The sequence below is a fragment of the Pezoporus occidentalis genome, unplaced genomic scaffold (genome assembly GCF_034315485.1).
Source record: "Pezoporus occidentalis ecotype Australia unplaced genomic scaffold, CSIRO_AGI_Poc_V1 ctg35, whole genome shotgun sequence".
Lineage (NCBI taxonomy): Eukaryota > Metazoa > Chordata > Aves > Psittaciformes > Psittacidae > Pezoporus > Pezoporus occidentalis.
The window spans coordinates 7,235,050-7,262,253 of NW_026915483.1; the positions used below are offsets into that span (position 1 = coordinate 7,235,050).

The window sequence follows — 27,204 nt, forward strand, 5'->3', positions numbered from 1 at the left end:
TCATCAGTTGTGGCCTGGCAGCCACAACAAATCTGCTTTACGAATAATAAATGTTTGGTGGAACAATGTAATTAACCAACTGGCTATTTTGCTGTAGAGGCTGCAGTCAAGGAAGTGGAGCTGCTGGGGGGAGGATCAAATCTTGCTCCAAACTATGCAAGCTTCCTAAGCATAAGCTGTTGGGAGCCAGGCTGGCTAAGTGGCATCCAGGAGCCTGGGATATTGTCGCTGCTGGTGGGTGCGGACCCCTCATGCTGCCTTCTGCACCACTGTTGTGGTATATGTCTATTATTGTAATGCTGTGCCAGAGTGCAAGCTGGAAAAGGTGCCATCATTTCAGAGGTTTCAGCTGCATAATGATGAAATAGGAAATAAACATGCAGGTTTATAAAATAATCACCTAAAGTTTCGGGGTTTTTTTTGTTTCTTTTGAGCTGTCTGCATGCATCTCGGTGTCTTGGCCAACTGTGAATGCTGGCACTTGCTGTTAACACCAGCCGTACTGCAGTGTTATTTTCACTCATCTCTAACGGGTCAAAGCTGCCTCCTCTTTCTTAGGAAGAAAGAAGTTACAAATTTGTACTTTCTTTTTTCCCCTCTCCACTAAGACATAAGTATTTTTGAAGTTCAGTTTTGAAGTTAGAACCAAACAACTTCTTTTTCCTTCTTTATTTTTTTTTTTTTTCCTCCACATTTTCCTTTTTTTCAGGTCCTGGTTGGTTTGCCCTTATTGACAGCACTGTAATGTAACTCTCCTGCAGCCAGCTCAGACCCCTGAATATAAGGGAGGTCAAAATGCGATCTAGTGATGTTTTACTGTGCTCAGGATCCTGTTTGCTCTTTCTAGGTGTCCTGCCCATGCAGCTGAAAATATGGTGTGGTTGGGTGAGTCTTTTTATCCCAGTTCACAGGATTTGTGTTGCCAAGTTCCAGTTTTGACCTTCACGAACAGGATTTTGTCTTCTCTTGTGGGGTTATTTGTGATCCTTGAGCAGGTCTGTCTATGGCTTCCAGCCCTGCTCCTTTCCTTTGATCTCCTTCCTCTACCCTGTGGGCCGTATCAGCTTAAGAGACTGTCACCCCATCAAAATGAAGCTGCTGGGAGTATTAGCCTTTGAAAAGCATGCCACTGTTAATGTGCTTTTTTCTACTGAACTATGGCCTTAGCTCTTGCTTGAGTTTTAGTGTTGATTGCCAAAGGATCAAGGCAGGAGTACCTGTTACTAAGAACAGTAAAGAACCAAGCTGTGAGAATTAAGACTCTGGGCTTTATATTCACTGTTGTTTAAAACTGTATTGTTACCAAAATGATCAAAGAACTTTTCAGCCTTCTTTCCATCTGTACTACCTTTTAGTACCCATGGAAGATACTGTTGTGCCTGGCTTTAGCTGTTACACTGGCTGTGTAAACAAACCTGGCCTGCTTGTTATGATAACACAAATTGTCTGCGTGTGAAAACATAGCCTGAAGGCATGACTGTGCTTCTGTAGGTTAACAATGACACAAACTAGTGCCCATATACTAATTTTTATAGCTAAATCCGCTAATACTTTTAGATTACCCAAGGTGTGGGTGTAAGGACCAAGACTGTATATTTGAGGGTTTTCTCCATCCTGTACATCTTCTAATGTAGTCAGACTAATTGCATGGTAAGATAAACAGGACTTGGTAACAGAGAGGGCATCATATCAAAAGTGGTGAATCTTAAACGGGGAAATTACTGAACTGATCACAGAAGTAGAATACAACGATGGGAAGGAGAGTAATTCATACATATAAAAAGGTATTTTGGCAAATCCTATGCTTATTATTTTTCCTTTTGTTTTTCTCTAATTTTCCCTCAAAATAATGCCACTTATTCATGATGCTGCTGCAATAATTGAACTACTGGAAGGAGAGGAGGGAAAAAGCTACCCATACAAATTACTACTTGAGACCTGTTCTGTTTTGACAGATGTCAAGGCTGGGTAGCTTAGCTTGTTCTGCTGTTGGTATGAAAAGAGCTTGGTATCACTAGGATGCAGACTAATAGCTTTCTGCGCTTCTGAATGCAGAGAGATTACATTGCAACAGATTCTTTTTTTTTTTTTTCCTAGTCATAACCTAGTGACTCTGAGAGAATAAATTGATAAAATATTCCCTAGTTCCTTCTCGGGGTGTTGCTGCAAGAGTGGGAAGTTAAAGGGAAAGAAACAGAGGTAGCCTGCCTGCTGATGGTGTTAGTATGTCTATTTATGTTTAGGAAAGCCAGTTACAAAATTAGTTGAAATCTGAAGGAAACAATTTGCTAGTGTACATTAAGCTCCTCCGATTTTATAGTTCATATTTAGAGTGTGCGCTGGTTGTAGGTGATACATGTCTGTGGCCTTCGCTTAAATCTCTTGCTTTAAAATATTCTAGTCTTGTTGTTCAGGACTTGCCTATTTTTATACTTAAAAAAAAAAAAATGTAGCTTGTGTATCAGATAAGTGGCTCCAAACTAAATAAATGGATCTTCAGGGCGTCTGTCTCTATGTATTGCTTTCAGTTGTCATGGATGGGAGACAGTCTTGTCACTGGCACTTCATGGCAGATAGTCCTTCAGTTTATTTTGGATACGAAGCTTTTTCTCTGTTACTTCCACCAGCCTTTCTGTTTTTGTTCCTGCTCATAGGTTTTCAGGTTGTATTCACCTTTATTTGCTGTCTGCTGCTACTAAATACATTTTGTGTTTATCAATTAGCTTCGTCTATAAACTGATAATTTAGAAGGAACTTGTAGAAAACTAAAGATTGCATTTTGTTATAGGTTCTTCATTATTCTTGGGTATTTTATGAATCCTTTGGATAAAACCTTTGACTGAGAGATAATTTAATAACACTGGTTTCTGATTAGTGATGGAATTCCCCTGAACAAGAAATTTCTTGGAAAGTGAGATTTAGTGTACCCCAGTTGCTAATGCCATTCTTCTGCACTTGGGAAGTTTTTGTGAGTTTTTTGCTGTTGCTGTGTATACTAGCAATTGTATTTGCTTTCCTTGCTGTGCACTGCTTACAGCAGACTGAATAAAGCTTAAAAGAAAAATTTTTGATAGTTCTCTCCTGAAAATTAAGATTGCAAACTATTGGCAGTTCATGTATCCGTTTCCTATTCTCAAAATACTGTATATAAGCACCTTTTTAAGCCAGCTGCTAAGGTCAGGGTGGCTTTTGTGGGTGTTGCTTCTACCATTGCCTGTTGGCATCAGGACCTGCTAAATTGAGTGTCTTAAAAGCTGATTATGCAACAGTTCTGTTTAGTTACAATTCAGCATTTTTAAACACCAGAGGCTGTTCTCAAGGCAGGAAGAGTAGAGGCTTTTCCTTGGACATCCACTGCCTTTCCACCGAGTGCTACTTCAGAGAGCAGTGGGTTAAAGTATTTTCCAAAATGCTCCTTGTAATATTGAGGCACCCTTGAGATGAGCCGGCTCACACTGGCGGGGTGCTTCCTGCACCGAGCGCCCCGTTTGTGTTCCTGGTGCAGCCAGCAAAGATGATGGGGGCTTTGTGTCCAGTGTTGCAGGCTTGATTGTTTATATGTTTTTTATGGTGTCACTGTAATGTCTTCTAACCTTGATCTGTGTTGGTTGGGTAGATATAAAGTTAACTATCTTATCCACACTGTTGCTTTTTCATATAAAAGAATGCAGGTAGGCACTGGAAGGTGTCTATCTTGTCACTGATATGGACATGTTTAACTTCAAAACCCTCTTCAGACTTCATGTAACTGCACTGTGTGACCTGGTTATGTAAGTTAGCAATTTCTAAAAGAAACCAACTTAAAAAGCAGAAGACCTTGGGTTTTTTTTTTTTTTTGAGAAGATGGTGTTGAGGGAGTATGTGGGCGATCTGAAATGTCTTCTGGTTTGCAAGGACAAGGAACAAATTAAAAAGGAGAAAAACAACTTAATGGTGATGGAGCTGCAGCTCTAGCAAGGATAGACTGTGGGCGTACATCCATTTTAGCTTGTTGCAGATTATTCCTCAATGCAGAAGGTCATAAAAATCTCACTGCTGAGTATTGGAAGATTGCTGAAAGTTTAAAATGTTTTATTAGCAGTAAATATTTAAGGGCTTTGTTTACAGCAATCAGGGGACTTTATGAATACATACCTTTAGCTTGCAAATAAGCACTAAATTGTCACCTCAAAGTCTGAATGGTAAAAGGTGCAAAATTAACCAACAAGATTGCTAATTATTACAAGCTGGGTCGACATTACCTGATTTATTTTTTTTTATCACTGACCTTTCTTGTTTGATATTTTGTAATCAGTTACAAGTGATTAGAGAGATTTCTGAATGCTTATAATTTTTGCTTCTGGCACTCCAATCCCAGTAAGGGAAGATTTAATATTACAGAGTGATAGGAACAAGAAATGAAGGGGAACTAATGGTCCCCTCCCTTCCATGGTAGGTATAGCCTGTTAATGTCTGCTTGCTTTTTCATGCAAAGAATCACTCGGATGTGACATTGAACGATATCCTTTGCGCCATGTCCTTCAGCTGAGGCAGGCTTTGGGCCAACTAGAAACTTGAAAAGAAAGTGCAGAAATACACAAGTATTGGAAGATGCCATCTCTTTTTATAAAGCTGCAGTGGACTCTGAAAAGAGTCACCAGCAAGCAATGCAGCTCATGGGCTGACAGTGGTTTGGAGAGCTCATGAAACCTCTGTTCCCTGTGGAGGAGGAGTCTTGTACAGTATTAGAACTACTACACAGGCCCTTGATGTTTCATTAAAAATTAAGAGGGTTGTAACCTGCATCTTACAGTGATGGTGAATAAAATATTGTTTTCTTAGTGAGGAGCTGGTACAACCCATGCCCTCCTATTGCTTGGAAAATGAGCTGTAGTGGACTCCAAAGATGTGATTATATCTTGGTAACGAGAAAAACACATCCAAAAAGTCTGATTGTATCTGAAGCGAATTTTTCCCTTTGTGTCATCAAAGCCTGACATGTTCGGTTAAAATAACCTTTAGAAAGTGCTTGGGTTGATGTGCTGTATGCAAACGAGCAAAGGATCTCTTAATCAGCAGTTCAGAGAGACTGGAATATCACTCACAGACAATGCAAAACAACTTAATGCATTTCATTACTTTGCATTTAGAGTGGAAAGGTGATGAACACATCAGTCTCTCTGAGTGCAGTCTCCTGCAGTTATTCCGGGCTTTTTACTGACATATGGACTTGTCACCTGTATCTTTATGGGAAAATAGCTTTGAAAGAACATGTTTCAAACAGGTGCCTCTTCTCTGTGTACAGTCAGTAAGCAGTTCTTAGCTTATTCCAGTGGAGCAGGGAAGCACATTTTAAGTAATAGAAGACAATTTTAAGGGTTATGTAGCTTACAGGTTCAATTTATGAACCAGCTGGTGAATCGCTTTGAGATTTCTTTGTCAATCTTGCTAAAGAATTCTGGTGTCTAGAAGATTCATTATCAATACACAGTCACACAGGTCAATGTTCTTTTCATTTGTGAAGCAAATGACATCAAACATGGCATTGTAAAGCCTAAAAATCCAATGAAAGTGTGTAGTGCTCATCCCCACTTGATGAGACCAAGGTATTTTGCTGCCTCAGAGTAACGCTTTGGAATATTTAATTTTCACTTTCTTTTTTTTAAAATAAACCACATGGGATCTCTATTTTGACACCATTTTACCTTGAAGTTAAACTTATCAAACCCTGGGAGAGTTATGATGGTGATTAGGGGTTTTGAGTCTTTCCTCCATGAGATAGATTACACTTGCAAAATGCTTTTGGCTGACTCACTAAACAATGTTTAAATGCACAGGAAATGCTTCTGTGACAAATGTGTACTGGATTTATATTTCAGCTTCAGAAAACTGTGTTCTTTCCGTTTGGCTCCCATAATCAATCTATTGTGTTAATAACAGTGTTTCAATTCATGAACAGGAGGCAAGCCGAGGATTCAAATGCTACTGAGGAAGGGCTGTACCATGCATGTCTCAGCTGCAGCTGGTAGATGGTGTTGAAAGTGTGGGTTCCTGTTGTGCAAGATGGGTGCCTCTGGAAGGAAATGACATAGCTGAAGCTTGATACCATCTTTGTTGGACTGCTGTTGATATATATAGTAAACCTGGGTGACACTACAGGGTTAGTGTCCTCTGGCTTTGTTTTTGAGAAGGTAGAGCCTGGTCTAGGGCAAGGGTGGGTATGCATGGACTTTGCTCTGAGAAATGCCCTCAAGGAGCAGGAATATGACAGCAAGAGGAGCAGTTGTAGGGAGGCCTTCAAGAGCCCTTTCTTCAAGAGGGCTGGTAGTACTGCTGGAAATGAAAATGAGCAAGAGCAGATTCAGATGCGCTTGATTATCTAACAACCTGTTTTAAGAAGCCCATTGGGTCACAGGCTTGTAATTCTCTCATTTCTGTAGCCTTCTGTTAAGAATACTGCATTTATAGAAGGTGAAAGACTTAAAGGATATCAAATTTGTATTAGAAAACAGAAGCAGGGAAAACTCTTAGTGTATAGGGAGTTTCAGATAAAGACAAACATGTAGTTTGAGGGCTTCAGGAGTGCCTAATTTGAGACTAGAGTGAAGCAGAGATGCGAAGTCTCATAGTTTTGTTGTTTAACTTAAAAGTGGTGAATTTGGAAGATAGGACGAGGCTAGTCTACGGTTTGGCAGGCAATAGGAAGCAGGGCTGGAGTAGGCTAGTTTGATAAACCTAAGACTGGAATAAAGCTAGAGACAGTAAAAAGATGAAAAAATATCAGCAAATGACTTTTACATGTTTGAAGTGACCAAGGGAGAATTTTGGTTTGGGGGTTCAGAGCCTGATGTTCCTGCCATCAACCAGGCTTGGTTTCCTCCCATAGAGAAATACCATCACCCTTACTTTGCAGTCATATCTCACATAAGTACTGTGAGGAAAAATGTATTAGGGATGTCAGTATTTGCATATTATGCTAATAAACTTCCAGGTGGGAGATGCACCTCTGCTTTCTGTGGGATAGGTTCTTTCAGCTCAGTCTGCATTTGTGTGTCAATATAAACTTGGAGTGTAATGTGTGGATTTCTGCTGGCAGCAGATGAGAGATCAGCGCTCCAAGCTCTCGTCAGTGCTCCCTGTTGCCATTTCCCAAAGAGCTGCCTCCACCTGAAAGGTAGATTTGTGTGTTTGTGCAATTATACAGTATTTCTGTGGAATGAAGTGTTGCGTCTCTATTTTTATTTTCTATCCTTGAGTGATTTTTTTTTTTCCTTGAAGTATCTGCTCTTTCTTTACATGAAATGAAGATTGCGCAAAACTGAATTTCTTTTTTAGCTTTCTTGGAAGTTATAGCTTTTGAGAACAACTGGAGTGCTGACTGGGGAGCCACATTAAAAGAGTGTTGTTGCCTTTTCCTTTGGAGACAACTTCACATCTGTGTTCTGAAGTTTTTTCAAAGCCTTCTGTTGACAAGGGAAGCAGAAAATACTGAACCTGCTAAATTCAGTTTTTAGTGTGCTGTCTTCCATAGTGTCACATAGGGGAGAGCACTGACTGTTTCCCTCAGTACCTCTTTCCAGTCTGTTCTTCACTTGGGATGAAGAAACTTGTTTGATGGGAAGCTATGACCAAACCCTCCAGTCTATGGGAGGTATTTAGCAAAACTGCTTGGGCATTGCTGGATGTTCAGGGATAACGTAATTCAAATGCATTATGTTTTCAAGCCTGGAAGTCCAGGTTCAGTGCTGCTTGTGAGGCTAACGTACAATTACTTTAATCACCATCTCAAGCACGTGACTGTGGGATGAAATGCTGAAGTGGAGACCTCATAGCAGCCTTCCAGTATCTGAAGGGGGCCTATAAGGGTGCTGGGGAGGGACTCTTCACCTAGGGACTGTAGTGATAGGACAAGGGTAACGGGTTAAAACTTAAACAGGGGAAGTTTAGATTAGATATAAGGAGGAAGCTCCTGACTGTGAGGGTGGTGAGGTACTAGAATGGGTTGCCCAAGGAAGTTGTGAATGCCCCAGCCCACATTGGACAGAGCCTTGGGTGAGATGGTTCAGTGTGAGGTGTCCCTGCCCATGGCGGGGAGGGTTGGAATTCGATGATCTTAAGGTCCTTTCCAGCCCTAACTATTCTATGATTCTGTGAAAGTAAAACATTCTGAATTTGCCTGTTCCCTGGTTTAAGTCAAGATCTCTCTGCCAGTGCAAAATGTTTTAAGACATCGTCCACACAGTTGTTTCTGTTAGAAGCTGAAATTTCTGAAGGATTTGAGTAGGTACATGCTGCTGGCTTGATCTGCTAAGTAGAAATCCTACTGTAGAGGTTGTTTTTAACCAGTTGCCTGTTCCGTCTACCCAGAATTATTCAGGATCCAAAGCACGTGATGAGCATATGGGAGATGCCCTGTTTGAGTGAATATGTAACCAATGTGAGCAGCTCCAGCAGAAAGCAGTAATAGGCTTAGTTGTAAGTGCATTTGCTGGGACTGTGGGGGAAGAGTTAAAAAAAAATAGAAAAGAGACTTCATCCAGAATCTCCCACGAGTGTCAAAAAACCCACCCTAGCTCAGTTCTGCACACAAGCATAACAGGGATTTGAAAAACACAACAAGCCCAAAACAAATGCAGTTCCAAAGGTTGTGTGACAGGCGTTTTGTAAGAAAACTCTCTTCTGCCTTGGCCCTCTGCCCTGTGTGCCCACATAATTTCAGGGATACTTTTGAGAAGTATAGACAAGAGTAGAGTTTTCAAAGTGAAAAACTGGAGGTTTTCTTTGTTTTCAGCTGCAAGAGATGGATTCGTAGGTGTCTAAAAAATATATAGCAGTGTTGGTGTTAGAGCGTTTCTTAACTTGTGCAAGTTGTTCTCCTAAACTTTCTATGACTGAAGTGGTGAGTTGAACAGTTACAGTAAATAGAGTAATATTTTGATTGGTATGAAACCTTTTATTTCTTCTTGATGGTTAATTAGCATAGCTCTGAATGTCAAATATTTATCCAGTGTTGTGTTTACTTCAGTGGGACTCCATCTGCCTCTGCCTTCCTTGGAGCTTATTCTTCTACAAAGGAACTTGCCCATACTCAGAGCTGGTGCTGGATCCCAGTTGTTTCCATCAGATCTCTTGAACTGGGAGGGAGCTCTGTCCTCCAGCAAATCTGAGTGGAAGTATTGCTGTGCAAACTCACAGATGAGCCAGTCTGTAACTCCTTTTGCTTTGTGAGCGTAACTCTGAAGTGCAGGCTGAGAAATGTCATACCAACTCCTTACTAAGAGCTGTTGATTGCTTGTGAGTGGTACGTGTTTGTTAAATGAAGCTGTAATATGCCTGTAGACTACCAGCAATGTATTTCCTTGGGACAAAATCTCCCATAACAAAAATGATAACAGCGTGTGGTATAGAAGCCTCTTGTGTTCTTGGAGACTTCAGTAGCAACTGCATTACAGACTTGAATAGAAGCATAGGGCAGTCCTCTGGTTGTGACTTCATCTTGAGTTATAATACTACCTACAACCCTTCAGTTAGGTAGTTATGCCTAATGCTTATCCTTAGGCCAAAATTTCAGACTCTTCTTGTGCCTCTCCTATCGGGGATACGATGATAGTGTAAAAAAGCTTGTATTTCTTAGTATGCTTGCTGCATTATGGTGCTCACCTAATTCTAGTTTCATAAATGGATCTTCTGCATCTAATGTATATTTTGTGTATATCACATAGCCTGAGTGGAGTGGGGGAAACTGAATCAAGCAGTGTAAAATCTGTGGAGTGTCTGATCAATTTGCTGCTTTTTGCATTGTGGTAATTTATTTTTAGTTTGCTGTCTTCAAAGACAGCTTTTTTCTCTGCAAAATAGTGTGCATAAGAATGAAATTCTGTCTGAAAATATCAGTATAACTGATTTTCCATATGGATTTCTACTTTCAGGTATTGGAAATTTGACTGAAGCCTGTGTATCATGCATTGGAGAAGGTAACAGTTCTTTAATACTAATTTTATTTATAACATCATGTTAAATGTCAAAATCTTTGCATTGTTTGTTCCTTACACTGAGGAATCTGCTCCTTAGTTTCTCAGTATGCTGACAGTGGGTTTTGTTTGCCTTTTTTCAAAGAATATGTCTGAAGTCTGTATGTAAGTTCTCATGGTGAATATACCGCGTTTGTGCAGTTTTACACTGGAAGGTTTTATAGAAAACATAGAACAGCTTGCCCTCAGAAAATGTACCATCGTTTAAAAGAATTGTATATATCTTAAAGAATGAACGTTTTATAAAAGGGTATTGACGTTCTTAGCAATAGTGAGGCATTTTTCTGGTTAGGCTCTTATTTTTCCTGTCAAGAGGTTTTCAGAATTCATGTTTAGTCATTGAATAATGGACTCCACAGTTGAATTAGCCAAACAAAACTGTGGCACTTCTGACACTCAAAACTTTCTTAATAGCATCTTAGCTTGAATGTCCAAAGGAATCAATGTTGTTGTTTGAGAGGTGGGTTATCTGTTGGTTTTGTCTTTTTTTTTTTTTGTTGTTGGGTGGTTTGCTTTTTTTGACGTGTTTCTTGGGCTGTTTTTTCACTGTGTTGCTTTTGCCCTACCTCAAAACAGCCCTACAAGCTTGACTTCCAAATAGCCAGGCTCCATGGATAAAATTGCTGGCAAAGAGCAACATGCTTTTAAGTTGTGAACTATGTTATGTGATCTCCAAAAGAGAAGAAAACCTTTTCAGAGCTTACAGTGGGATAGCTAAAAAAATATAGTCTTCCTTCTTAGTTTTAGACATTGTCTGTTCAGGGAGATTACTGGTGCTTTCTGATCAAAATTTTTAATTTCTTGATTCTTCTTTTCCTTGGAGTAATTCAGAAGTTTCTCCTTAGTCCTGGGTGGTGTTTACAATGAAAACAGAATTACTGCTGTAGATCAAACAAACTATTCTCATTCAGCTTAACCCTTCTGAAGTTTGTAAAGCATCTTTGTGTGAGGTTTTTCAAAGACAGTGTGATAAATTTTGTGATATATCACTTTGTAGTGGTCTGAAAGGAAAAGCTTATTTCTTAATATGAAAGATAACTTTGAATAATGGACTCTTCATCCCTTTGGACAGTGTTCCTAAATTAGCCTCAAAGCCCTTTCTGAGGTGAAATCTCATTTTCAGGTTCCCCATCGTGAAAAGGAGATACTGATACCCATTTCATTTGGAAAGTGTTTTCAGTCTGCTGATGAAAAGTACTTTTGAAGGGTTAGGCAACCTTGATTAATTGAACCTGAATAAGAAGTGCAGGATCAAATCTCAGGATATTGTTTTTATGCTGCAGGTTTGTGTTCTGCATTCCAAATCCTAAAACACCAGTTTGATAGCAAGTGTCAGCGACTTGAGAGTAGACAGCTATAGGCATACTCATAATGGCTTGCAAATGCTGACACCACCATAGACAGAAGAATGGAAATTGCTTTCTGTTTACAAAACAGCATAACTATTTGGTAAACACTTCTCATTAGCAAGAATGGGATCAGAATTTGTGTTAAATGCCTCACTTCTGTGATATAACCCCTGTGGCCTTGTAGAAAAGTGGTATTTAAAAAGAAAAAAAGAAGCTAAGCGTGCATAAGTATACAGTGAATATGAGTGCTTGAAAGTTCAGTGATTCGCTATGTAATGTTTAGGCCTGATAACAGCACCAGAAGCCAGAATCCTGTTCTTGTGGTGTATGGGGGGGGGGGTGTGGGGGGTGTATGGGAAACACACTTTAGGGAAGTGAGGGGTCATACGTGTTATACTTAAAAGAAGTGCACTTATGGATACTGCAAATTCTGGGTTCATCCACATTTCTGCATTATGGGAGGGAAGAATCTGCTAAGCACATTACTAAGCAGCATGTGGTCCTTCCTAAGCCATAAGCAAGGCATAGAGGAAGCAGAGTTTGGGGCTTTGCTTCTGGTCTGATGAAGGGAAACTAGCTGTTGTTTATCTAAGTGACTCGGTAACTACAGATTTAAAAAGAAACATTTGTGCATTGCAATAGTATAATTATAAAATCCTACTTTTATTACCTGTCAAGCTAATTAAAACAGCTATAGGCTAACAGTCATCTTAGCTTGCAGCATCTGTGCGTCGTATTCAACAACCAGGCTTGCAGTGTAATTTTAAGTGTAACTATTACCAGCAGAGACAGTGTGGAGTTGCAAAGAAATGTCCTTGCCTGTGTAGGAGTACTGAGTGTGCTGGGCAGTAGCTTTAGGAAAGGAAATTATAATGAATATATTTTCTGCTTTACAGTCTGAATAGGAGTTAATTGCAGCATGGTTTGAAGCTCTAGGGCCTTTCTTGCTCCACTAGCATCCAGTACCAAAGTGGTAGCTTCCTGTTTGCTTGGTGTATGAATGTTTGTGTCTTTAGCTGTTGGCTACTTGAATCTGGAGAGCTGCCACTCATTCCAGGTGGAAATGTGCTCAGTTGGAAGTGCATGGGTCTGTGTGTAAGAGGATTACTTGGATATGGGTTTACTGCAAGTGACTTTTAGATCACTTCTTCAAAGACAGGAGTTGTCTCTGATCTTCTGGTGTCCCCTTGCTTCTCGAAATCCATACAAAATAACTGTCCTCCTTCACAAGCTATTTATTGCCAGCTATGTCTACCACTGTGTCCTCTTACTTTTTCCCTAATTCTCCTCTGAAGATCTGCTATGTCCTTTTCTCCTTTACTATCTCCTGGTTTCCTCCCATCGTGGTTTCTTTCTCCCCCTCCTCACCTTCTGTGCCTCTTTTCTAGCCCTCTCCTTGGATACTTGCTTCTCCTATGTTAGTTGGGTTTCTCATGCCACCAGTGCTCCCCTCTGCATGGAAATCCCAAATAGTTAAAACTGAATCAATTGTTCTATAGTAATTTGAAAAACTGAATTAGCAAAATTGCCATTTTACGGTGGATTTAGGTGGAGTCTTTCAAAAAAAGCATGAGCTGATTCTGCTCTCCTTGAAGGTGCACCTCAGAGATGGCTTGCTAATTTTACAGTGGAATGAAATGACAATTTTGGTACATATAACTTGGATTATAATTGATGCAGGGGAAGCATTTTGCTTGAGATTTTTTTTTCCTTATGTAACAGTAATATTTATGGTGGGGTACTCAGGACTTGACTCTTCATCATAAGAACCTGATGAATACAAAAGCACCAATCAGGTACTTGAACAAAACTTACAATGAAGCTATGTTAAATGCCCTGGACACCTGCCTGGATCTCTTCCTTGCAAGCAGGTTTTGGAAGATGAGCTGTTACCTGATACGCATCATTCCAGTGACAGCTTTCTCTTGCAAATGTGCAAAACTTTCAGGCTGTATTGTCTTTCAAAATGTGTTATCTGTGTTCCTGGAGTGGGTACATAGGGCCGAAAATAGGAGCAGTGCATATCTGGAAAGGCAACGATGTCGTTATTCACTAAAGCTGATGCAAAAAATATTTCTGCATGCAGCAAATCTGCCCTTCTGCACTTGTTTCATATTGTAAAGAGATTATCGTGGCCTTACAAGAAGGTTAAGATGTCATGAAGTTTAATATACTCTGAAAATAGTCTTGTTAAAGGCACTGTTGCTTGTGATTGGTGATGCAGGTTATGATGGTAGTTCTAAATCTTGAGTTTGGGTGTGTGCAAATTGCTATTTTCCAGCCTTTTCAAGTTTGCTAACTTTATCTTATAGCGCAGCACATATTTAGGGATTGCATATTGCATTAGCCTTTGATTAAGGGGAAAGTAACTGATAAAATGCCACTAAAAGTGGTTCTGTAGACTAGCTTGGAATAATTTATCAGTCATTTTTCATGACTGAGAGCATATTTTGGACATGAGGGTCACCCTTTGAGGATTAATTTTCTGAGATAAACAGCTAATGGCTGTTGGATGATTATGGTCAGAAGCAATTATTATGGTATACTGTTCATTACAACAATAAAGGGTCACTAAACTTAGTAAGTTTTGAGCCATCGCTTAAGTATTAAGGTCAAGATGCACCAGCCTTGATTCAAAGGCATTATTGAGTGTTAGAATTGCTGACATTTCACTGCCTGCTCTGGCAGTTTCTTTTGCCTGTTTTGCCCTTTTTTTTTTCCTATTAACTGAACTTTCTGCACCCTTTAGGTGAAGGTGCCAGCTGGCAGTTTTATTGGAGTCTCCTGTAAATAGCAGAGTAAACATGTCTATTCCTGATATTGTGAAGAGCATTTCACAGCTGCCTTATGTTTATAGGTGGGTGTCACTGGCTGCTTCTTGCCCTCTGGGCTTGAGATTTCCTTTCTTCTGTCTCCTGTTTTTTTAATTTCTGCAGCACTGAGGTCAGGTGAGCTTAAAGGTGTAGAGGAACAGAATATTGTGAGAACTCCCGAGCTGCTAAACAATGGAGCCTTCTCATGGGTGTAAAAGTGGTAGAGTCTGGCAGCAAAAGGAGTATGTCTGAGATAAACTAGTTCTATTTAATAAAAAAGGGAGAACATTAAACAACAAAGATATAGGTAGCTGCTGTCAGAAGCACTGCTTAAAAGGAATGAGAAACTGTTTTATGGAGGGATTAGTGTACTAAGAAATAAACTGCTGAATCACTGGAAACAAGCAAGCAATACAGAGTCTAGAGGCTCTGCAAAAATAAAATGGCTCCTGTAATTCAATTAAAATCACAGTAGGATTTGCCATTTGAAATGGTACATCTGTCATCCTGTATCTCCTGGTGCTGGTGCCTCAAGGGGTACTTAAGTGAGTGTAGAGCTCCTGGAAGAATGCTGGAGTGACAGTTCTGGAATGACACAATACTCCATTTACTCATAGGAGATGAATTTTCCGACACACCTATCGAGTTTGGACTGCTGCTTGATCTTCATGCATTTGACACTTTTTAGTAGACTGTTAATCTGAACTGAGAGTTGTAGTTTGTCCTACAAACTGGAAGCAGACCACTATATGCTCTCTTGGAGATAAATAATCGATTGCTAACAAGATAATGTTGAGGATACTTAAATTCAGTGAAACTTATTTAGCATTTTACAAGTATTGTTGATATAGTCTGGACTTCTAAAAAGCAACATTTTACCCCTTTCAGAATTTCTTCTTAGGAAGCAATTTAAGCTCGAACAGTTGCTCAATTTGCTAGAACACATGGGTTTAAAAGACTCGCTGCAGCACCTGTGCCAGTTTGAGTTATTTGAAAAAGCATATCATCCTTCTTGAAATTGAGGAACTATAAATTCATTCTGTAATCTTACCGTGAAAAGTAAATTTCAGACTCTCCCTGTCACTATATTCAATGTTTCATAGTTAACCAAGGCAAAGGTGTTGATAACCTACAAAGCCCTTTTCAGAGAGAGAATTTCTTCTGCTCAAGCATATTGATCAGAATCCAGCATCAAAATGAACATGCATTTCCTCAGGTGTGGAAGTGTCCTGGTTTTGGCAGTATTAATTTTCTTCTAGTAGCTGGTGTAGTTTGGATTTAGTGTGAGAATAGCATGTTCAGGTTTGAAATGAGTATCAATTTTAGCCAGATTGAATTGTACCAGTTTCACTTGTTTTTCAGTTAAGTAGAAAGGTAAGCATTCCTACAGATAGAACACAAGGTAGAGCAATGGTTGTGACCCTTACTAAAATGCCTTCTTAGTTATCAAATCTTGTGTTAATCACTTGAAATACCTTGAATATGCCCTGATAGCACACTGATGTTTTCAGTAGTTGCTAAGCAGTGCTGATATTAAGTCAAGGACTTTTCAGCTTCTTATGCCTTTCCAGCAAAGAGGCTGGAGGACATAAGAAACTGTGTGGGGACACAGCTGGGGAAGCTGACCCCAGCTGACCCCAAGGCATATTGCATACCATAGGAGGGAAAGCTGGCCGGGGTCTGCTGCTTGGGGCCAGGCTGGGCATAGGTCAACAAGTAGTGAACAATTGTGTTGTGCATCCCTTGTTTTGTATATTCCAATTCTATTATTATTCCTTCTCTGTCCCATTAAACTGTCTTTATCTCAACCCACAAGTTTGAGTCTTCCAATTCTCTCACACATCCTTCTGGGGGGGAGTGAAGTGGCAGTTGTGTGGTGCTTGGTTGCTGGCTGGAGTTAAGCCATGACAGGGAGCCACAGAAGTCTCGAACCATGGTAGTGCCCTGTGTGATGTGGCAAAGTTAAAAGCAGAATCCTTGGGATTTTTGTAATTATAAATATTGGAAGTTATTCTCCTGGGCTTTAATATAAGAGAGAGAGAAGTTGAAGGCAGCCAACCTGAAGGTACGTGGCACAAAAGAACAAAAGTTTTCACCTGAGAAGGTAAACCATAACTTTAGCAGCACTACAGGTGGCTTTAGTGAGCCTTCTCTCCCAAACTGTAGCACAATGACAGCACATGTAACAAGAATTAAATAGGTTTACAGAAAGGAAATCTGATTGAAATCAGGGATGCTCAGCTTGAGAACCATGTGTCTGGGAGCTTACAACCCAAAGCTTGGGCAGCGAGGTCATACCTGGTTGCTTTTAACTGCTTGGGCTATGGACCTTTAGGATTTGGGAGCTGCAAGTCTAATGTTTTTAATATTTAATAATTAAAAGTGATGCTTCTGACATGGGGGGGGGCTGAGTGACAAGGGACTTGTGTCATGAGTGACACCTATGGTACAAGTTGGAAAATGCCTGAAACGCCCATAAAAGGAGCTCTGTCCTCAAGTGAAAGAGGAGAAATCAGGTTTGAAATGAGTATCAATTTTAGCCAGATTGAATTGTACCAGTTTCACTTGTTTTTCAGTTAAGTAGAAAGGTAAGCATTCCTACAGACAGAACACAAGGTACAGCAATGGTTGTGACCGTTACTAAAATGCCTTCTTAGCTATCAAATCTTGTGTTAATCACTTGAAATACCTTGAATATGCCCTTAGCGATTTTCAATAGCATCAATTAACATTTAGGAAATTAATTTCAGACTACTGGAATATTAAACATTTACTTTAGAAATGTAAATGAGGTGTACTGACTTGGCATCCTGCGTGCCCCTTAACCCAAATATTCATAAGGCAAAAAAACCTGAATTTGGCAGACATGAGGTGTCTTTTGGTCCTGAAATGATGAAATATGAAATTATTGATGCCAGTTTTGATGCTGCACCAGTGTGCTAGAGTTCTTTGCTCAGATTCACGGTGCAAATTATGAAGTTTATTTTGAATTTTGATTTTTTTGTTTTTTTTTTTTACTTAGGATCACAGTAGCAGTTAGTACTTACTGAGAAGGAAAATAAGATCTTTTTGCTTAAGTCTTTGAACCTGATTTTTGTACTTCCTTATGCCATTCTAGGAAGAACATCTTTGCCCCCTTACTTGGCAACAAGTATTTTGTTTAAATTTCTCATAATCTTTCTCTTTTTAAATGATAAAACTTCATGTGTAACTTGTTGCAGGTTTTGCTTTCTTAGAGTAGTTGAGTTTAGAAAGGATCTGTAGAGAAGCTGTAGTGCAACTGCCCTGCTCAGTCTTCCAGTAAAATGTTATTTCAGTATTTACTGAGTGGAAGCTGTCCTCAGTAGACCACGTGGCATAAAGAAGGAATCAGAATATGACTAATTTCTTGTCTTTAGTATGTAAGTCCTTCTGGTCTGTTTTCATTACTTAGTTCCCTTTGCCACTTTTAAATGCTTTAGAAATAACTGCTTTAGTCTCCCAGCCACATGAAACAATTCCTTTCATCAGTTCTTTCCTGTAGTACTCTTACTATCAGATCTGTATTTTCCTTTGTACTTCTGACTGATTAGCAGTTATGAGCATGCCACCATGTATGTTAGTTGCTGATTACTGTAATGTACTTATTTCAGTAGGTTAACTGCTCAGTATTAGTCTTTCCTAAATATGGAGCTGTACAGCTAGTAAACTGTATTTCACACACTACTAAAGTTAATGGGAATTTGGATCACCTTTGTGGTGCCTTACTTCAAAGTGGTTCAAATAACTCTTATTTCCTTGTTTTTACTCTTAATCTTTGTTCCTCTCATTCCACAAGAATTATCACAGTTCTACTGTATCACCTGCTTTGATACATGAGATGTTACCTTCAGCACAGTCCTTGAAGTCTTCTCTTCTTCCACAGGAAGCAGAAGGAAAAAACTGTTTTCATGCTGAACATTTTCTTTGTTTTTTGTTTAGGTTTTGCCACAGTCTGTTATCCTAGAATTAAAACACTCCTTCAGAGGCTGATGATTACAGCTTCCTCTCTTTTCCCCCTGCAAAATGTCATTATAGCATCTTTTTAGCTTTTTCTTGATGACTTCTTTCAAAAGGTGTGCAGTACTGTAGCTACAGTAGGCTGTGCGTTAGGTTATGCCACTTGAATTTGAGATTTAGCCTTCACCGCTGACAATCTCATAGTAGTAATTCTTTTTGATATTGTTACAAGAATACATTGTTTGTAATTTATTTTTATACATAAAGATTTATACTTTCTGATCTTTAGCATTCAAGCATCCTAAATGGCTTGCATGCTCTTAGAACAGATGTGAGCTAGTTCCAACCCAGCATAACCTTGCTCTAAGATCAGTAAATGTGTTCCTTGTTCCCACCAACACATATGAATACTCATCCTAGTTTTCTCTATTATTGTTTTTGCCTTATCATCGACTTCTGTTGTACTTCATTGTATACCATTTTATAGCTAGCTACAAGACAAGGGGGAATGGCTTTAAACTGACAGAGGGGAGATTTAGATTAGGTATTAGGAAGAAGTTCTTCCCTGTGAGGGTGGTGAGGTGCTGGCACAGGTTGCTTGGAGAAGCTATCCCTGGAAGTGTTCAAGGTCAGGTTGGACGGGGTTCTGAGCAACCTGGTCCAATGGAAGGTGTTCCTGCTCATGGCAGGGGGTGTGAACTGGATGAACTTTAAGGTCCCATCCAACCAAAACCATTCTGTGATATAGTTGCCACTTAATCTGCACAACGTTGGGGATGGATGTACTTAAATGCAGGCCCTGAAGTCTCAGCTACACATACAGAGGGGATCCTGGACTATATGTGTGAACTGTGTACTAAAGCAGACAGGCTTTTGCCTATGGCACATGTAGTACCAATGGGTGTTGTCTTATTAAAATTAATCTGCTGGTTTTCACAATTAATTGAATTAGAGTGAACTTTGTATTTTTAGAGTATAAAGGATCTTTTTTTATGAGGACTTCTGGTCATATTTGCCTTCTTAGAAACATGGACCTCAACTTGCTTTTCCAGCTGCAGACAGAGTCTGCAGCAGCTCAAAGTCATTGTGCAGCATTCCAAATAACTTCAGACAAGGGGTGCGCTGCTTCCGCCTTCAGTAGTGTTGCTCAGACCTGAAATTTATTTTGGTTTTAGACAACTGTAGGTCTGGACTAAGTCTGGGCATCCCCATTTTATGCTGACTCTTTGTTACTGTCAGAACTCATTATTCACATTTGCCAGACAGTACATGTAGCGCACGTGCTAAGTAACTTTGCTTTTTGCACAATGATTCTCCCAAGGAGATGCTGTCATCTCTGCTGCATTTTCATTTCTTTGCTATTAGTGGTTTCTGCTGCTTGATGCAAATCACACATTACATTGTTTGGCTGGTTACGTGAGTCTGGCTCTGGTCAGGGATATGCAGGTCTTGTGCTCTTGCAGGTTTGGGTTTGATCTTTATCCTTTGAGACCTTTTGTCCCCTCTTATACCCTGTGTTTACCATCTGCATTTCAATGATACATTTCAAGTATTTTTATAACCCCTTAAACTGTGTTTTCAACTCAGTTAATTGTACCAAGTTCACTGTCTGTAGTAATACACGAAGTGGTTGCGGTCTTTTTGTTCTTCTACAGCCCACAGCAGAAAAAATCATCAGTTTCCAGGTGACTTTCATTTTCCTTCTTAAGCCATTTTAATGTAATTCTGCATTCCAATGCTCTCTCAGTGCTAAAGCTTTTTATGCTGTGGTGTATTTTTAACTAATGATGTGTCACTGTACCAGCTTGGATTCTCTTGTATCTATTCTGTAAACAACTAAAGTCCCTTTTAAGGGGGAGGGCGAGGAAAAGAGACAGTGCCAAAGAGTTACAAGTTGTGTTCGTCTTCATGCAAACAAAACAGATCAGACTGGCCTAGGACCAAGTTAATTAAATGTTCCATTTAGTAGAAGATGTCAGTTTGGAATAGATAATGCTTTCCATCCGAAGTGCTTCGCTGGTGGAGAATAACATCTCTGTGTGAGCAAGCAGCGTCTGAATGTTACACAAATGTCAAAGCTCTCAGAAAAGTTTTAGGGCTGAGGCTTTGCTGGTGAATGTTATCTCCCAGCAGGATTTGCAGCTCCAACTCTTCCATTAAGAGGGGCAGCCTCATCATAGTGCTCAGAGGGTTACAGGAGCCAGAAGGGCCAAAGCATCATGGAATCAAAGGCAAACTCAGTTATTCTTGTTAGTGGATTGCAGTGCCAGGTCCACAAGGAGCAGGAGAATATGTGGGTTTAGCGGACAAGAGTAGCTCTTACATTTGTATTTAATGAACTGGGATTTGTGACGTACAATGAAGAAAGAAGATTAAATCTTCTGGAATTAGGTTTGACAAAAGATTTGGGGAAAATGACTTCCCCAAAGAAAAACAATATATTGACAAGAAGACTTTTTTCTTAGCCAGTTTGGGGGGCAGGGAGAGAGGAAGAGGAGGAGACTGGAATGCTTTCCTATTCATAATTTTCTGCAGTAGTTGAATATATTTGTAGCTTCTGAAACTTAATCTCGATATACTTACCTGGAATATGTGTTCTTAGGTTGCAGAAATGTTATTTCACCTACTGTAGATTAGGTATCTTTAATAACCATTTACTGATGTAATACTGCCCTCTGCTTAAAGAATTCCAAACTTCATTGCCTAGTTGTACACTTAAAACAAAATATACCTGAACTAAAAGTGTGTGTATTTTTATCCAGGATTTTGGATCATTTTAATTTGGAAGACTAGATGCCTGGTATTTGTGGGATGCAAAATGTGAGCACTGACTAGATCAACTATATTGCAGGTGGATCCTGTTACTCATCTGGTGTTGTGGGGTTCTTCTCATGGCTATAAAAATAATTTGAAGTTTTTTGTTGTTCTGCTCTAAAATGTTTATGTAATTTTTAGGGTTTTTTTTATATGAGAGTCTTGCCTAGAGAGGCTGTTAGGTGAAAGAATGAGGCTAATTTGCCTACCAGTGAAAATCAAAGTGGCTCATTTTGATTCATTGCTTGAAATATGAATATAAAAAAAAATTCGCTTGTTATCTGAACAGACTTAGTGCACTTGATTCTGCCGCTGTCCATCAGGCATGTTGGTTTTGATTGTAGCACTTGTAAGCATATTTCATGTGGGACAACAGTATCTTTACCATTTTCAGAGAGCGTGTAGAGAAGCAGTCCCCCATTTCACTTGTCTTTTTTTCTTTCAGCTTGTGATCCACTTCATAGACAAAACTTGTTTGACAGTGATCTTGTAGATAATCTACATAGCAATGGATTTATCCCATAAATATTTTTGTTTAGTTTTAACTGTGCAAACCAGAGTCCCCTTCTAATAATTTAGCCCAGAATTTGGCCAGTGTGATGCTGTACTTTGTGCCCTCCGTGGGGCCCTCTGCACTGGGGGCAGCCAAAACTTGAAGTGACAAAATACGTGGGAAATACCTGAAGTAGTTTACAAATGCAGGTAGGTTGATACAGAATCAACACAGCACACAGACTGGCAGGATTTCTGGTTTCCAACTTCAGTGAGAAATATCAGAGGCTCAAACGTGATCACTACTTGTCTTGTGGGTTTTTTCTCCCAGTTCACCATGTCGCTTCTCACTTTTCTTGATAGAGCCTCAGCTTGCAAGCACTCAGGCATGTCTTAGCCTTAACCAAAGAATTAAGCCATCTGGGCTGGAAGAGATTAAAATATTAACAAGAGTATAATGAAGATGCAGAGTCTCTGACAGCTGTCTGCTGCTAACAAAATTATAACCTCATGCTGGCAGAGGTGAAGGGGGCTGTTCCATGCAAGAGGGGGGTAAACTCATGGAGCCCCCACCATGGGTTTCTGCTTCCTCTTGTCTCACGAGATTCAGGGGACCTCCCTGAACTGTTGTGCAGCATGCAGACATACTGTGCATTCAGCTGATGTAAATCCATGTCACACTATTAGCTGTGCTAGAGTGACGTTGATCTGTCCAAACTGATCATCTGACCCATGTTCTGCCAGTGGTGTTGAGTGGGAGAGAAAAAGCCAATTGCAGAATTCCCTTCTCAAAGAGTGATGTTAGTAATACAAAGTGACAGAGTTAAAACTCTGCATTTAATATAAATATTAGATGTGATATATTCTGCTTTATTAAGAAAATCTGTTTGGCATTCTGTTGCAGAAGAACTAATTGGGTCTGTAGTGAGTGCATAAATTAGGGTTGCCTTATGCAGCACCACTAATTTATGCACACTGAGGTTTGAAAATGTTCTAGGCATCTTTAGGAAAGATGTGCAGTTTTAGTAAGTTTAAAAAATGGCAAAATGACTAAAGAATGTATATGAATCTTCCTTCCAAAGCATACATGTGCTGTTGTGCAATAGGTAAAATACTAGGCAATAGGTAAGGTATGTGAGATACATTTATCAGACCTGACCAGATAATTCACAACTTGTAATTATTGGGCTAATTTAGCATGATTTCCTTATAACAAAATGTGAGGTGATTAATACCTTAAATTTTCACATGAATCAGTGAACATTTGTCTCCATGAAGATATGGAGGAAAGCACTAACACATGAAAAGGTATGGGCAAGTGTTGTGTTGTAATTTTTTTTCTAATTATAATAATGGAGAAATAGTCCCTGAATTACACAGCAGCCTTTTGTCTTCACTGAAATTAGATGTGTACCCAATGCTTCTGGAATCCTGAAACATGAGAAGAGATGGAAGGTCAGTGGCTCATTTCTGCAACAAGCCAGGATAAGAAACCCCAGTTCATACTTTCATTAAGTAAGAAGCAGAGATGTGGCAAAGGGATTGGCAAATATTGCAAGCTTGGTATATTATTTTAACAAAGTACATGTATCAATTAGTAGCATTCTCTAATAGAGAAAGTTGGTGTTTTCTTAGACCTCTAATCCACTAGAAATGCAGAAGGCCTTAGAGTTTAGCATGCAGGAATAAATATATATAAGATAGGGCTTTAGTTGCATGAGGATATACATGTCTCTGTCTTTGGGTTGAGCACAGGGTGGATAGTCACTGTCAGGAATGCCTTCATTACAGGCATTTGTAATGGCAGTATAAGGTCCTGCCTTTTTATGGCACCTGCAGTGCTTTACAAGAGCAAGACTGTGTTCTGAAGGAATGGCATCTCTTTGGCAGCAGGCTGTATGGGGAAATTGGCTGAGAAGTGCTTATAACTTGACTGGGTTTCAGTCAGAGATGCCTTGTAGTACAGAAAACATGGAATTTAAGTGTACTATGTATGTGATAAGGATTGTGTTAATGGAGACTGGAGCCAAAAGATTTCTTTATTTCCATTTAAATGGTATGAAATGTTGCTTTTGGATATTCTAATTTTGTCCATCTTGAGAGGGGTCTGGTGCCTTTAAAGGAGGCTGCAGTCTCTTCCTGGGAGCTAGATGTCTATTCTCACCTCTATGTACTGTTCCATATGCATTAAAATATTAGATAATATAGCCAAACTGGAAACCCAAGCTTACTAGTTCTCAGGAGAGTGGTCTGATGACATTGCAGTGGCAGCAAGTGCTGTAATCCGGCAGTAGTATGTGATCCAGACCAGTTAACTTCTTACTTGAAGCCTGCCTGGGTCACATCAGCATGAAGGAATGGAATAATTTAATATTGGACATTCCTCTGAATTGTGCTAGTGGAAACAGTAATGCCTTTGGAGCAGAATGGCTCAGGGTCACCTGAGCTTGTTGGATGATTTCCCATCTTGACTTTATAAAGTCTCAGCTAGTATGGTTCTCCTGCCAGCATCTTTGAAGGGAGACAATAGTGATTGTTGTTCACCTAAAAGAACCTTTACTGGTTAGAAACTTCCTGAAAATCGGGAGTTCAGTCCAAGCAAGATGCAAAGACTGCCAAGTCTGCAGTCTCAGTGGGGTTTAGCTCTGGATACACCAGCTCTTGAGCATAGCAATATGTGAAGCAATTTTTCTGCCCAGAAGCAATGTTGTAGATGTATTTGGAGCTTCAGCATTAAGTTTTGGTTATTTACCTTCAAGGCAAGCTCTTCATTAGATTGAAGTTTTAAGAATCTAAACTGGGGAGTTAAGTACTTCCATCATACATGGAACATCTTTCAAGAAGTAGATGCCTTAGGTTTACAAAGGTGTTCTCAGTATATAATAATCACACTGTGTCTAGAATACACCCCTTAATTACAACAAAGGAGCTTGAGAGGAATGAAATAAATACACCTATAAAATGAGTAAGGTTTCCATTTAATCAATAGTCATGTCGGCAGTGATTGCAAAAAAACCTTCAGTACACCATTTTAATCAGAGATGTTTTTCCTGGCACGGGGGCGGAAAATATACTGATTAATTAATTTCTATTCCTGGAATGAGACAGCCTCCCAGCAGAGCTAATCTGAACAGCTTGGTGACATGGCAATATGCAGTAAAAATGTAAGTGGTCCCTGAGCTGATGTCGTCAGACCCCAGGCAAAACCCATAGCCAGTACTAAAGCTGATTAATCAGTAGGTCTAGTCCAAATGAACAAGTGGCAAAACTTAAGCACTGGGGAACCTGGTGGTGCTTTTGATGCATTTGGTTTATTGAACAATTTTTGCCTGCCTGGGAACTGGTTTATGACTTTTTCCAGAAGTATGTTTTATGTTAGGACTGTTTTAGAGTAAAGAGCTTTCCATGTTGATTTGCATGTCAGACTGGTTCCTGCAGTCTGTCCTTGCTCAGTAAGAAGGATGCGGGTTTGGTGTGCACGTGGGGATGGAGACTGTCCCAGATGAGACGGGGAAAGGTAACTGTCTGCTTTCTAGGAGGTACTGATGTACTAGTTGCATGCAATTAGGAATGTGAAGAAGGGCATTACTGTGCTAATTATTATGCCTAATTATGGAAAAAATAGAAAACTTCACAACCACTTTCTGCTAGACAGAACATACAAGATTTCCAGACACTAAATACATTCATTAATCTACTGTCCTTGTTTAAATATAAGAATGCACTAGGAATATTTTCTGTTCCATGGGAAAAAGTGGAGGAAATAAAAGTATGGAACCTTTCTAATGAAGCAACCTATTTAAGTAAGTAAAACTAAACTAAAAATAATTGCCAAAATACTGTTTTCTGTGATCCAGTTGCTGAAATGGCCCAGCAAGGAAGCTATAGGAAAACAGGATATAAATTGGACCATGGGAGGAGAATGAAATGGGGCAGAGAAGACAAATATTTGGATTTGGTGACAAAACTGGCTTATCATGAAACTCTTGGGTAAAGAAGGGTGGGCTGGTAAGGACTCTGACTTCTAAGGGGAAGAAGGAAGTTGTCTAGGAAGGGGAGAGGAGCTACCTGGGATACAGCACGATCCTCCTCGATGCGTTTATTGTTCTTAATGCAGTTGAGTATTTTCTATGCTAGTTGAGTGGACTGTGAAAGTTTTACCTTTTTATAAGTCTTATCTCTGTTATTACCAGAAGTAGTTTACATCTTCTTTCACATTCCACACTGGCAAGGTTGTGACTGCGCAGTGCCACACCTGCTGTGTCAACAGGAGAAGCATGAGAGGCTTGGTTCAGAAAGGGGGGGTCTTCTCCTCCATGAACTAAGTCCCCCATTCCATGACCATGTGGAATTAATAAACAACTCTGTACCACTTGCAGTATCCCACAGAGAAATTCCTCCAGCACTATGTCAATCTTGTGTTGGGAGGTGGCCAGTTTCACAGTGTCAGGGCTAGAAACAGTTGAGAAGCAGCTCGGAGGAGTACCCACAGAGTATCCTTCAGGGGTCCAGACATGGATCTGTGGTGTGTAAAAATAGTTAAGAACCTCTGGAGTTTGATCCTGATGCTTTAAGCTGCTCTGACTCCACAGGAGTAAATGGGCTTATATGGAGTCATACTGGTAAAGTGCACATGCCTAAAAGCTTTGGTGGGTGTTCATATGCAAACATAATCGGCTTCTAAAATCATCCTAAAACAGCTCAGTGGCTTATTGCAACCAATAAAATTAATTGCAGTAACATTCTGTGCGACTGGTTTATATGCTGAGGATTTTAGGTGGCCAAATGTGAATGTATGCAGTCATGGTTTTAGAAATGATTTTATTGGACAGTTGCAATTTGCTCTTAGTTCATTAAAATTGGTAGATGGATGTTATGATCCATTGAGAGTGATATGAACTGTTAAGAACTTTCAGTATGGGATTTGTTTATTACAAACTGTAAGTCAACTTCCTTTTATTGCTGCTGTGTATGTGACAGTTTGCATCGCTATCAGCCTGTGAACTAAGTTAGATTTACTCCTTAAATTCTTTTTCTCAAAGTTTATTTGCACAAGAGGGTGAGAATTCCAGCCCAACTGTACTGCTTCAATGAGGTACAATAGTCGGATCATTCACTTGATGGGAACTTTGAATGGTATAATTTAAGTATGAACAATTTGAACTTTGAGAAGTAACATTGAACAGTTAAGCAAGCTACTTTGGATATAACTTTACCCGTTTGCACCCCTTTCAGCCCTGTCACAATTGCTTGTTTCTAAGAAATCACTGCTGTGTATTACAGATAAATCACACAGTCAAGAATATCTTGTGCACCAGCCATCTCGGAAGTTTAGCACTCCAATCAGCTGACTCAAATATTCATTGTGAAAGCAAACCCCTGCTGATTGTAATGAGAATTTTGTCTGCATAAAGCTTTTGTGACTGGGGCTCGAGTGGTACTTCAGACTTCTGAAGAATGTTTCAGAATCTTTGCTCTAAGATAATCTTTCCCAAAAATAATAAAAATTGCTCTTAGAACCTCATTCAAAGATTGTGGTATTTTTCCACTGGAACAAATGGGCTTTGAATCGAGACATGAAACTTTGTGTTCCAAGTTTTCTTAAGATAAATATATCTTTGCATCCAGCTCTACTGCATATCAGATGTACAAATAGCCTTTGGATCATGCAGGGTTAATTAGGATAGTCATGCTATGGTTGGGTTACTTAGACAATCTAAAAACCCCTTGAAAGCCATTCAAAAAAAG

At 39.6% G+C, this 27,204-nt stretch overlaps 1 protein-coding gene across 2 annotated transcripts in view; it reads left to right on the forward strand.

The window, feature by feature from the left end:
• LOC134169626 (contactin-4) overlaps positions 1 to 27,204 on the forward strand; it is a 341,881-nt gene that overhangs the window by 29,298 nt on the left and 285,379 nt on the right. For both annotated transcript variants that reach the window (XM_062630366.1, XM_062630364.1), the window contains exon 2: positions 9,909 to 9,953. The gene's annotated coding sequence lies outside the window, so the exon portion shown is untranslated. The remainder of the gene's footprint in view (positions 1 to 9,908; positions 9,954 to 27,204) is intronic.